The sequence below is a fragment of the Oncorhynchus gorbuscha genome, linkage group LG02 (assembly GCF_021184085.1).
Source record: "Oncorhynchus gorbuscha isolate QuinsamMale2020 ecotype Even-year linkage group LG02, OgorEven_v1.0, whole genome shotgun sequence".
NCBI lineage: Eukaryota > Metazoa > Chordata > Actinopteri > Salmoniformes > Salmonidae > Oncorhynchus > Oncorhynchus gorbuscha.
This window is the reverse complement of record NC_060174.1, coordinates 110,900,149-110,912,761: the sequence shown is the minus strand read 5'-3', so window position 1 is coordinate 110,912,761 and position 12,613 is coordinate 110,900,149. Positions and strand designations below refer to the sequence as shown.

At 46.8% G+C, this 12,613-nt stretch overlaps 1 protein-coding gene across 2 annotated transcripts in view; it reads right to left on the bottom strand.

The window, feature by feature from the left end:
• slc7a1a (solute carrier family 7 member 1a) overlaps positions 1–9,854 on the bottom strand; it is a 74,950-nt gene extending 65,096 nt beyond the window's left edge. Inside the window, exon 1 of one of the 2 annotated variants that reach the window (XM_046330764.1) lies at positions 9,607–9,854. The gene's annotated coding sequence lies outside the window, so the exon portion shown is untranslated. The remainder of the gene's footprint in view (positions 1–9,606) is intronic. The other variant, XM_046330771.1, reaches the window with a different exon arrangement.
• Between the last annotated feature and the right edge of the window lie 2,759 nt (positions 9,855–12,613).

Here is a 12,613-nt window from a genome sequence, read left to right as displayed (position 1 = left end):
AGGTGACAGGACAACGTACAGATGTAAACAGAGAGGAAGAGGAAGTGACAGGACAACGTACAGATGTAAACAGAGAGGAAGAGGAAGTGACAGGACAAAGTACAGATGTAAACAGAGAGGAAGAGGAGGTGACAGGACAACGTACAGATGTTAACAGAGAGGAAGAGGAAGTGACAGGACAACGTGCAGATGTAAACAGAGAGGAAGAGGAAGTGACAGGACATCGTACAGATGTAAACAGAGAGGAAGAGGAAGTGACAGGACACCGTACAGATGTAAACAGAGAGGAAGAGGAAGTGACAGGACAACGTACAGATGTAAACAGAGAGGAAGTGACAGGACAACGTACAGATGTAAACAGAGAGGAAGTGACAGGACAACGTACAGATGTAAACCTAGAGGAAGAGGAAGTGACAGGACAACGTACAGATGTAAACAGAGAGGAAGAGGAAGTGACAGGACAACGTACAGATGTAAACAGAGAGGAAGTGACAGGACAACGTACAGATGTAAACAGAGAGGAAGAGGAAGTGACAGGACAACGTACAGATGTAAACAGAGAGGAAGTGACAGGACAACGTACAGATGTAAACAGAGAGGAAGAGGAAGTGACAGGACAACGTACAGATGTAAACAGAGAGGAAGTGACAGGACAACGTACAGATGTAAACAGAGAGGAAGAGGAAGTGACAGGACAACGTACAGATGTAAACAGAGAGGAAGAGGAAGTGACAGGACAACGTACAGATGTAAACAGAGAGGAAGAGGAAGTGACAGGACAACGTACAGATGTAAACCTAGAGGAAGAGGAAGTGACAGGACAACGTACAGATGTAAACAGAGAAGAAGAGGAAGTGACAGGACAACGTACAGATGTAAACAGAGAGGAAGTGACAGGACAACGTACAGATGTAAACAGAGAGGAAGAGGAAGTGACAGGACAACATACAGATGTAAACACTACACCCCCTACATACTTTACCCACTACACACCCTACATACTGTACCCACTACACACCCTACATACTGTACCCACTACATACCCTACATACTGTACCCACTACACCCCCTACATACTGTACCCACTACATACCCTACATACTGTACCCACTACACCCCCTACATACTGTACCCACTACACCCCCTACATACTGTACCCACTACACACCCTACATACAGTACCCACTACACACCCTACATACTGTACCCACTACACACCCTACATACTGTACCCACTACACACCCTACATACTGTACCCAATACTGTACCCACTACACATCCTACATACTGTACCCACTACACACCCTACATACTGTACCCACTACACACCCTACATACTGTACCCACTACACACCCCACATACTGTACCCACTACACACCCTACATACTGTACCCACTACACACCCTACATACTGTACCCACTACACACCCTACATACTGTACCCACTACACACCCAACATACTGTACCCACTACACACCCAACATACTGTACCCACTACACACCCTACATACTGTACCCACTACACACCCTACATACTGTACCCACTACACACCCTACATACTGTACCCACTACACACCCTACATACTGTACCCACTACACACCCTACATACTGTACCCAATACACACCCTACATACAGTGCCTTGCGAAAGTATTCGGCCCCCTTGAACTTTGCGACCTCTTGCCACATTTCAGGCTTCAAACATAAAGATATAAAACTGTATTTTTTTGTGATGAATCAACAACAAGTGGGACACAATCATGAATTGGAACTACATTTATTGGATATTTCAAACTTTTTTAACAAATCAAAAACTGAAAAATTGGGCGTGTAAAATTATTCAGCCCCTTTACTTTCAGTGCAGCAAACTCTCTCCAGAAGTTCAGTGAGGATCTCTGAATGATCCAATGTTGACCTAAATGACTAATGATGATACATACAATCCACCTGTGTGTAATCAAGTCTCCGTATAAATGCACCTACACTGTGATAGTCTCAGAGGTCCGTTAAAAGCGCAGAGAGCATCATGAAGAACAAGGAACACACCAGGCAGGTCCGAGATACTGTTCTGAAGAAGTTTAAAGCCGGATTTGGATACAAAACGATTTCCCAAGCTTTAAACATCCCAAGGAGCACTGTGCAAGCGATAATATTGAAATGGAAGGAGTATCAGACCACTGCAAATCTACCAAGACCTGGCCGTCCCTCTAAACTTTCAGCTCATACAAGGAGAAGACTGATCAGAGATGCAGCCAAGAGGCCCATGATCACTCTGGATGAACTGCAGAGATCTACACCTGAGGTGGGAGACTCTGTCCATAGGACAACAATCAGTCGTATATTGCACAAATCTGGCCTTTATGGAAGAGTGGCAAGTGAAAGCCATTTCTTAAAAATATCCATAAAAAGTGTTGTTTAAAGTTTGCCACAAGCCACCTGGGAGACACACCAAACATGTGGAAGAAGGTGCTCTGGTCAGATGAAACCAAAATGGAACTTTTTGGCAACAATGCAAAACGTTATGTTAAACGTAAAAGAGGCAGCTCATCACCCTGAACACACCATCCCCACTGTCAAACATGGTGGTGGCAGCATCATAGTTTGGGCCTGAGCAGGGACAGGGAAGATGGTTAAAATTGATGGGAAGATGGAGGAGCCAAGGACAGGACCATTCTGGAAGAAAACCTGATGGAGTCTGCAAAAGACCTGAGACTGGGACAGGATTTGTCTTCCAACAAGAAAATTATCCAAAACATAAAGCAAAATCTACAATGGAATCGTTCAAAAATAAACATATCCAGGTGTTAGAATGGCCAGTCAAAGTCCAGACCTGAATCCAATCAAGAATCTGTGGAAAGAACTGAAAACTGCTGACAAATGCTCTCCATCCAACCTCACTGAGCTCGAGCTGTTTTGAGGAGGAATGGGAAAAAATTTCAGTCTCTCGATGTGCAAAACTGATAGAGACATACAGGAAGCGACTTACAGCTGTAATCGCAGAAAGGTGGCGCTACAAAGTATTAACTTAAGGGGGCTGAATAATTTTGCAGGACAATTTTTCAGTTTTTGATTTGTTAAAAAGTTTGAAATATCCAATAAATGTCGTTCCACTTCATGATTGTGTCCCACTTGTTGTTGATTCTTCACAAAAATACAGTTTTATATCTTTATGTTTGAAGCCTGAAATGTGGCAAAATTTTGCAAAGTTCAAGGGGGCCGAATACTTTCGCAAGGCACTGTACTGTACCCAATACACCCCTACACACTGTACCCAATACACCCCCTACATACTGTACCCAATACACACCCTACATACTGTACCCACTACACACCCTACATACTGTACCCAATACACACCGTACATACTGTACCCAATACACCCCTACATACTGTACCCAATACACCCCCTACATACTGTACCCACTACACACCCTACATACTGTGCCCAATACATCCCTACATACTGTACCCAATACACACCCCACATACTGTACCCACTACACACCCTACATACAGTACCCACTACACACCCTACATACTGTACCCAATACACACCCTACATACTGTACCCAATACACACCCTACATACTGTACCCACTACACACCCTACATACTGTACCCAATACACACCCTACATACTGTACCCTCTGCCACACCCTTCAAACATACCCAATACACACCCTACATACAGTACCCAATACACACCCTACATACAGTGGACCCAATCACACCCTACATACAGTACAAATAACACACACACCCTACATACAAGTACACATTACACACACCCCACCATACACACCATACATACAGTACACAATACACACACCCCACCATACACACCATACATACAGTACACAATACACACAATCATACATACAGTACACAATACACACACCCCACCATGCACACCATACATACAGTACACAATACACACACCCCACCATACACACCATACATACAGTACACAATACAACACACCTTACATACAGTACACAATACACACCCTACATACAATACCCAATACATTGGTGCACACCCTGCATACAGTACCCAATACACACCCTACATACAATATCTAAACACACACACCCTACATACATTGTGACTGCTAGACAACCAATCACCAATCAATTGTTGTGTAATTATCATGTACAAGCTGATATCAGGGTTCTACTCATCTTAAAGACCATTAAAAACAGATTACACCCATAATAGATATTAAAATACCAAGTATTAGTAATCACAAAACTCTTACAGCATAACACGCACACACACACACACGCGTTTGTGGAATATGAACTGAACGACCCTTTACCCCGAAGTTAACAGCTATCACCAGGACCACAGCCTAACACATGTTATATTATGACAGCATTCACACCATGGACTACAGATCTGTCAGACCATGGACTACAGATCTGTCACACCTGGACTACAGATCTGTCACACCATGGACTACAGATCAGGGTCACACCATGGACTACAGATCTGTCACACCATGGAACAGCTCTGTCATACTATGGACTACAAGCTCTGTCACACCATGGACTACAGCTCTGTCACACCATGGACTACAGATCTGTCACACCATGGACTACAGATCTGTCACACCATGGACTTCAGCTCTGTCACACCATGGACTACAGCTCTGTCACACCATGGACTACAGGTCAATCACACTATGGACTACAGCTCTGTCACACCATGGACTTCAGCTCTGTCATACTATGGACTACAGCTCTGTCACACCATGGACTACAGGTCTATCACACTATGGACTACAGCTCTGTCACACCATGGACTACAGGTCTATCACACCATGGACTACAGCTCTGTCACACCATGGACTTCAGCTCTGTCATACTATGGACTACAGCTCTGTCACACCATGGACTACAGCTCTGTCACACCATGGACTACAGATCTGTCACACCATGGAATATAGCTCTGTCACACCATGGACTACAGCTCTGTCACACCATGGACTACAGCTCTGTAACACCATGGACTACAGCTCTGTCACACCATGGACTACAGCTCTGTCACACCATGGACTACAGCTTTGTAACACCATGGACTACAGCTCTGTCACACCATGGACTACAGCTCTGTCACACCATGGACTACAGCTCTGTCACACCATGGACTTCAGCTCTGTCATACTATGGACTACAGATCTGTCACACCATGGACTACAGATCTGTAACACCATGGACTACAGCTCTGTCACACCATGGACTACAAGCTCTGTCATACTATGGACTACAGCTCTGTCACACCATGGACTACAGATCTGTGACACCATGGACTACAGATCTGTCACACCATGGACTACAGATCTGTCACACCATGGACTACAGCTCTGTCATACTATGGACTACAAGCTCTGTCACACCATGGACTACAGCTCTGTCACACCATGGACTACAGATCTGTCACACCATGGACTACAGATCTGTCACACCATGGACTTCAGCTCTGTCACACCATGGACTACAGCTCTGACACACCATGGACTACAGGTCAATCACACTATGGACTACAGCTCTGTCACACCATGGACTTCAGCTCTGTCATACTATGGACTACAGCTCTGTCACACCATGGACTACAGGTCTATCACACTATGGACTACAGCTCTGTCACACCATGGACTACAGCTCTATCACACCATGGACTACAGCTCTGTCACACCATGGACTACAGCTCTGTCACACCATGGACTACAGCTCTGTCACACCATGGACTTCAGCTCTGTCATACTATGGACTACATATCTGTCACACCATGGACTACAGATCTGTCACACCATGGACTACAGCTCTGTCACACCATGGACTACAGCTCTGTCATACCATGGACTACAGCTCTGTCACACCATGGACTACAGCTCTGTCACACCATGGACTACAGCTCTGTCATACCATGGACTACAGCTCTGTCACACTATGGACTACAAGCTCTGTCACACCATGGACTACAGCTCTGTCACACCATGGACTACAGCTCTGTCATACTATGGACTACAGCTCTGTCACACCATGGACTACAGCTCTGTCACACCATGGACTACAGCTCTGTCACACCATGGACTTGGACTACAGCTCTGTAACACCATGGACTACAGCTCTGTCACACCATGGACTACAGCTCTGTCACACCATGGACTACAGATCTGTCACACCATGGACTACAGATCTGTCACACCATGGACTACAGATCTGTCACACCATGGACTACAGATCTGGCACACCATGGACTACAGCTCTGTCACACCATGGACTACAGATCTGTCACACCATCGACTACAGATCTGTCATACCATGGACTACAGATCTGTCACACCATGGACTACAGATCTGTCACACCATGGACTACAGATCTGTCACACCATGGACTACAGATCTGTCACACCATGGACTACAGCTCTGTCACACCATGGACTACAGCTCTGTCACACCATGGACATGGACTACAGCTCTGTCACACCATGGACTACAGCTCTGTCACACCATGGACTACAGCTCTGTCACACCATGGACTACAGCTCTGTCACACCATGGACTACAGATCTGTCACACCATGGACTACAGCTCTGTCACACCATGGACTACAGCTCTGTCACACCATGGACTACAGCTCTGTCACACCATGGACTACAGGTCTATCACACCACGGACTACAGCCCTGTCACACCACGGACTACAGCTCTGTCACACCATGGACTACAGCTCTGTCACACCATGGACTACAGGTCTATCACACCATGGACTACAGCTCTGTCATACCACGGACTACAGCTCTGTCACACCATGGACTACAGCTCTGTCACACCATGGACTACAGCTCTGTCACACCACGGACTTGGACTACAGCTCTGTAACACCATGGACTACAGCTCTGTCACACCACGGACTTGGACTACAGCTCTGTCACACCATGGACTTGTACTACAGCTCTGTCACACCATGGACTACAGCTCTGTCATACTATGGACTACAGCTCTGTCACACCATGGAATATAGCTCTGTCACACTATGGACTACAGCTCTGTCACACCAAGGACTACAGCTCTGTCACACCATGGACTACAGCTCTGTCACACCATGGACTACAGCTCTGTAACACCATGGACTACAGCTCTGTCACACCATGGACTTCAGCTCTGTCATACTATGGACTACAGCTCTGTCACACCATGGACTACAGGTCTATCACACTATGGACTACAGCTCTGTCACACCATGGACTACAGGTCTATCACACCATGGACTACAGCTCTGTCACACCATGGACTTCAGCTCTGTCATACTATGGACTACAGCTCTGTCACACCATGGACTACAGCTCTGTCACACCATGGACTACAGATCTGTCACACCATGGAATATAGCTCTGTCACACCATGGACTACAGCTCTGTCACACCATGGACTACAGCTCTGTCACACCATGGACTACAGCTTTGTAACACCATGGACTACAGCTCTGTCACACCATGGACTACAGCTCTGTCACACCATGGACTACAGCTCTGTCACACCATGGACTTCAGCTCTGTCCTACTATGGACTACAGATCTGTCACACCATGGACTACAGATCTGTAACACCATGGACTACAGCTCTGTCACACCATGGACTACAAGCTCTGTCATACTATGGACTACAGCTCTGTCACACCATGGACTACAGATCTGTCACACCATGGACTACAGATCTGTCACACCATGGACTACAGATCTGTCACACCATGGACTACAGCTCTGTCATACTATGGACTACAAGCTCTGTCACACCATGGACTACAGCTCTGTCACACCATGGACTACAGATCTGTCACACCATGGACTACAGATCTGTCACACCATGGACTTCAGCTCTGTCACACCATGGACTACAGCTCTGACACACCATGGACTACAGGTCAATCACACTATGGACTACAGCTCTGTCACACCATGGACTTCAGCTCTGTCATACTATGGACTACAGCTCTGTCACACCATGGACTACAGGTCTATCACACTATGGACTACAGCTCTGTCACACCATGGACTACAGCTCTGTCACACCATGGACTACAGCTCTGTCACACCATGGACTACAGCTCTGTCACACCATGGACTTGGACTACAGCTCTGTAACACCATGGACTACAGCTCTGTCACACCATGGACTACAGCTCTGTCACACCATGGACTACAGATCTGTCACACCATGGACTACAGATCTGTCACACCATGGACTACAGATCTGTCACACCATGGACTACAGATCTGTCACACCATGGACTACAGCTCTGTCACACCATGGACTACAGATCTGTCACACCATGGACTACAGATCTGTCACACCATGGACTACAGATCTGTCACACCATGGACTACAGATCTGTCACACCATGGACTACAGATCTGTCACACCATGGACTACAGATCTGTCACACCATGGACTACAGCTCTGTCACACCATGGACTACAGCTCTGTCACACCATGGACATGGACTACAGCTCTGTCACACCATGGACTACAGCTCTGTCACACCATGGACTACAGATCTGTCACACCATGGACTACAGCTCTGTCACACCATGGACTACAGATCTGTCACACCATGGACTACAGCTCTGTCACACCATGGACTACAGCTCTGTCACACCATGGACTACAGCTCTGTCACACCATGGACTACAGATCTGTCACACCATGGACTACAGCCCTGTCACACCATGGACTACAGCTCTGTCACACCATGGACATGGACTACAGCTCTGTCACACCATGGACTACAGGTCTATCACACCATGGACTACAGCTCTGTCATACCACGGACTACAGCTCTGTCACACCATGGACTACAGCTCTGTCACACCATGGACTACAGCTCTGTCACACCACGGACTTGGACTACAGCTCTGTAACACCATGGACTACAGCTCTGTCATACCATGGACTACAGCTCTGTCACACCACGGACTTGGACTACAGCTCTGTCACACCATGGACTTGTACTACAGCTCTGTCACACCATGGACTACAGCTCTGTCATACTATGGACTACAGCTCTGTCACACCATGGAATATAGCTCTGTCACACTATGGACTACAGCTCTGTCACACCAAGGACTACAGCTCTGTCACACCATGGACTACAGCTCTGTCACACCATGGACTACAGCTCTGTAACACCATGGACTACAGCTCTGTCACACCATGGACTACAGCTCTGTCACACCATGGACTACAGCTCTGTCACACCATGGACTACAGATCTGTCACACCATGGACTACAGCTCTGTCACACCATGGACTACAGCTCTGTCACACCATGGACTACAGCTCTGTCACACCATGGACTACAGCTCTGTCACACCATGGACTACAGCTCTGTCACACCACGGACTACAGCCCTGTCACACCACGGACTACAGCTCTGTCACACCACGGACTACAGCCCTGTCACACCACGGACTACAACTATGTAGTGACTATTCTGAAGTTCCTAAACACACAGGTTAGCAGAACAAGTTCCTTAACACACAGATTAACTGAATAAGCTCCTTAACACACAGATTAACAGAAGGGAAGCATTTACTCACTCACAACCAACCGCCAGGAGTTATACTTGAAAGAGAGGACGGAGAGCGAGAGAGAGAGAGAGAGAAAGAGTGTAAGAGTGAGAGAGAGAGAAAGGAGGAGAGACGGACAGAGAGCATAGTAGATTGATTAGTAGGTATATCTGTTAACTCCTCAGTGGGAGTGCTGGTGGTGTAGAGACCAGCGCTGTTCTAAAATAGAACCATGAGGAATCACATGGCAGCACAGCTATTCCAGGCAGCTAGCTCCTCTGAGTGCAAGGCTACTGCTCCTCCCCACTCTAACACTGTCTAACACACAGACAGAAAGAGGCATATAGGCACACGCTCACATGTACGAGCACACACACACAGACAGCTACACTGACTACTCACCCACTGACCCACATTTCCTAGACTCACGGAAACAAAAGTACATACACACAAATCTCCCACGAACATGCTGTGTGCTATCATCAGTGTTTTCTACACGTCCCAATCCCTCTGGAAGGCTGTAACAAACAACTAACGCTGCGATGCACAAACCCTCATGCCAGTCGGTATAAAATGCAAGAAAGAGGAGAGAAACATCTGCCTGGTGAAGTCCACAGAGCCAGAGAGCAACCTCTGTCTGGTGAAGGCCACAGAACCAGAGAGCAACCTCTGTCTGGTGAAGGCCACAGAGCCAGAGAGCAACCTCTGTCTGGTGAAGGCCACAGAGCCAGAGAGCAACCTCTGTCTGGTAGAGAACCAGAGAGCTGTCTGGTGAAGTCTAGAGAACCAGAGAGCAACCTCTGTCTGGTGAAGTCCACTAAGCATATTGCATGTAACAGACATGACCTATAGCATGGTCAAGTAAGTTAATGTTAATGACTACTAAACAACTATTGATTTAGAACTACAGAGATTTCCTGCAAGTCCCAGAGAAAACAGGAGCTGCCTCCACTATTCCAGCACCATTTCAACAACAGGAGCTGCCTCCACTATTCCAGCACCATTTCAACAACAGGAGCTGCCTCCACTGTTCCAGCACCATGTCAACAACAGGAGCTGCCTCCACTATTCCAGCACCATTTCAACAACAGGAGCTGCCTCCACTATTCCAGCACCATTTCAACAACAGGAGCTGCCTCCACTATTCCAGCACCATGTCAACAACAGGAGCTGCCTCCACTATTCCAGCACCATTTCAACAACAGGAGCTCCTCCACTATTCTAGCACCATGTCAACAACAGGAGCTGCCTCCACTATTCCAGCACCATGTCAACAACAGGAGCTGCCTCCACTATTCTAGCACCATTTCAACAACAGGAGCTGCCTCCACTATTCTAGCACCATTTCAACAACAGGAGCTGCCTCCACTATTCCAGCACCATTTCAACAACAGGAGCTGCCTCCACATTCTAGCACCATTTCAACAGCCTCCACTATTCCAGCACCATGTCAACAACAGGAGCTGCCTCCACTATTCCAGCACCATGTCAACAACAGGAGCTGCCTCCACTATTCCAGCACCACTTCAACAACAGGAGCTGCCTCCACTATTCCAGCACCATGTCAACAACAGGAGCTGCCTCCACTATTCTAGCACCATGTCAACAACAGGAGCTGCCTCCACTATTCCAGCACCATGTCAACAACAGGAGCTCCTCCACTAATCCAGGACCATGTCAACAACAGGAGCTGCCTCCACTATTCCAGCACCATGTCAACAACAGGAGCTCCTCCACTATTCCAGCACCATTTCAACAACAGGAGCTGCCTCCACTATTCCAGCACCATTTCAACAACAGGAGCTGCCTCCACTATTCCAGCACCATGTCAACAACAGGAGCTGCCTCCACTATTCCAGCACCATGTCAACAACAGGAGCTGCCTCCACTATTCCAGCACCATTTCAACAACAGGAGCTGCCTCCACTATTCCAGCACCACTTCAACTTGAACATTTCAACATCACCAAATCACCTACTGTATGTTTAGTCTTATCTGTGTGTGTGTGTGTGTGTGTGTGTGTGTGTGTGTGTGTGTGTGTGTGTGTGTGTGTGTGTGTGTGTGTGTGTGTGTGTGTGTGTGTGTGTGTGTGTGTGTGTGTGTGTGTGTGTGTGTGTGTGTGTGTGCAAGTAGAGACAACATGTTTACTCACCCTATTTATAGAGAAACGCCAATCCATCCTCCTCTCTTTCATGTTGACCAAACGGTCTATGACGTCATACAGTACACAATTTTAGTTTTTGTTGTCCCAGGCTTCCTGAATAAAATACTTGCTCGTTAGCCTGTCTTCCCTTCGTGGGAAATGATACAGCAGGCCAGCTAGTTAACATTAGCCTTCTACGTCTAGCTACATTGAACTTCCATCCTCTCAGGGACAAAACTATGTACGAATTAATGGTTGGATCAGAATCGCCGTTATAATCATTAGCCAGTACGGAGAATTAAGCAAAACCACAAATCCTCATCCTTATCCGTGGTTAAGGGACGATTTTAGCTAGCTAGTTAGCCACCGGAGGACAACACAATGAGATGCAACAATTCAAGTTGTTTTCTGTCAATGACGTTTGGCTTCTGATGTGACGTGATTGGTGTGAAGCCAAATCCAAACCGGCTTCCCTTGACACTTTTTTTTGGTGCGCCAGGACCAATCACAGCTGAGCTCACACAGTATATCTCAATGCTGATTGGCTATTATTTGACCCTTTTTTTAGGAGGTCAAATGCTCACTGGCTTCCCTTCCATTCAATGCTACATGGGGCAACAACGTCATACTTGTCAGGATTTGACCAGGGTTGTTCCAGTTTTTGGTCACTAGATGCCCCCATTGTGCCTTTTGACCTTTTGTTTTCCCTTGATCCCCATTATTATTTACACCTGTGCCTCGTTTCCCCTGATTGTATTTAAACCCTTTGTTTTCCTCAGTCCTTTGCTCTGTGTTTGTATGTTAGCACCCAGCCCTAGTACTCTGTGAACTCTTGTTGATCCCGGTGGACTCTCTTGTGGAATTCTGTTTTTTTGTTCTTGTTTGTTTGTTTTT